General features: G+C 57.1%; 1 protein-coding gene across 2 annotated transcripts in view; it reads left to right on the forward strand.

The window, feature by feature from the left end:
- The first annotated feature begins 298 nt into the window (after positions 1–298).
- SBNO2 (strawberry notch homolog 2) overlaps positions 299–1,678 on the forward strand; it is a 119,725-nt gene continuing 118,345 nt past the window's right edge. For both annotated transcript variants that reach the window (XM_034755084.1, XM_034755085.1), the window contains exon 1: positions 299–445. The gene's annotated coding sequence lies outside the window, so the exon portion shown is untranslated. The remainder of the gene's footprint in view (positions 446–1,678) is intronic.

The raw sequence follows: 1,678 nt of genomic DNA on the forward strand, positions 1-1,678 counted from the left end.
ATGGTAAAGGCCAAGCGGATGGCAGTAGTTCTGGGCTGTCGGTAGTTTCAAGCTGAAGAGATGGAGCAAAAGTGGGATATCTGCATTGTTGTGCTTGGATTAGAACAGTTAATGCCAACATAAAAATAGACCCCTGTGGAATGCACTTTTTGCATGAGCCCATCGGGGTTTATTTTTGTCTAGGTGTCCAGGGAATTAAAAGTGGCAAAGATCCAACACAAGGGACAGGAAGGAAACCAAAAGAAGAAGACCATTGGAAAGATAGCTGGGTTCGTGTCCAGAATGAAGAGTTTCTTTCACTTCAATTCAGTGACTCAGCAGATCTGTTGTCAATCCACAGAATGAGAACACTGGGTCGGTGTGGGACAGAAGCACCCGTAGCTCTGCCGCTGTGACGTCCCTGGAAATCCAGTCCAGTTCGAACAGTGCTAAGCTACCTCGTGAGGTAGGTTATTGCCAGCCCCATTTTGCGAGTTGGAAAACCGAGGCACAGTGGGTGCATCCCCGCAGCGAGTCTCACAGCCCAGCCAACAGACTCGGGCTCATGCGATGGCACCGAAAATTGTAGTGCAGCTGTTTGGATGGCTGGAGCTTGGGCCCTGAAATCCTCCCGGCTCCCTCACTTCAGAGCCCGAACTCGAACGTCTCCACAGACCCGGGCTCTGCGACTGGCAAGCAAATTGCTTGAGGTGTCAGAGCTAGGAATAGAACCCAGCAGTCCTGTCTCGTCTCCTTTGTTCTTACCCACACCACATCGTCAGGGAAAAAAAGAGCAGGAGACCGTCCCCCACTATTCCTACAGCCCTGGTAGCTCTCTGCAATGTCAGCCCCAAATACCACAGGTGACACTTGTGGCACTCCAGCAGGCAGCACAGTCCAGGGGGTAGCCGTGGGGAGCAGGGGGTGGCACTAGGGGTGGTAAGTAGCAGGGGGTGGCAGTAGGCAGCAGAGGACAGGGTGCAGGGGATGGCAGTAGGAGCAGGGAGTTGGGTGGTGGCAGGGGGAGGGATAGCTCAGTGGTTTGAGCACTGGCCTGCTAAACCCAGGGTTGTGAGTTCAATTCTTGAGGGGGCCACTTAGGGATCTAGCACAAAATCAGTACTTGGTCCTGCTAGTGAAGGCAGGGGCTGGACTCAATGACCTTTCAAGGTCCCTTCCAGCTCTAGGAGATAGGCTATCTCCATTAGTTTAATTTAAAAAGGGGGTGTCAGTAAGCAGTGCAGGGGTGATAGGTAGCAGGGGTGAGGGCAGAGAGTGGAGGTGGGGGTTGGTAGCAGGGTGACAGTAGGGAAGGACAGTGGGGTGGCAGGAGGGAGGTAGTAGGGGGTGGTAGGTAGCAGAGATGGGGCGGGGGCACTAGGGGCAGGCGGTGGCAGCAGGAGGCGGGGCACTAGGGATGGGGGGCAGCAGGGGCAGTAGGAGGCAAGGCGGGGGGGCATGAGGGAAGGGGGGTGGGTAGTGGTGGCAGGAGGGAGGGAGGTAGTAGGGGGTGGCAGCAGGATGCGGGGAAGGGCAGTGGGGGTGGCAGAAGGGAGGTAGTAGGGGGTTGGCAGTGGCAGTAGGAGTGGAGGGGTGGGGGGTGGCAGGGGCAGTAGGAGGCGAGGCGAGGCGGGGGGCACTAGGGAAGGGGGGTGGGGGTGGCAGCAGGATGCAGGGCAGGGGGCACTAGGGAAGGGGG

This window comes from Trachemys scripta, chromosome 22 (assembly GCF_013100865.1).
Source record: "Trachemys scripta elegans isolate TJP31775 chromosome 22, CAS_Tse_1.0, whole genome shotgun sequence".
NCBI lineage: Eukaryota > Metazoa > Chordata > Testudines > Emydidae > Trachemys > Trachemys scripta.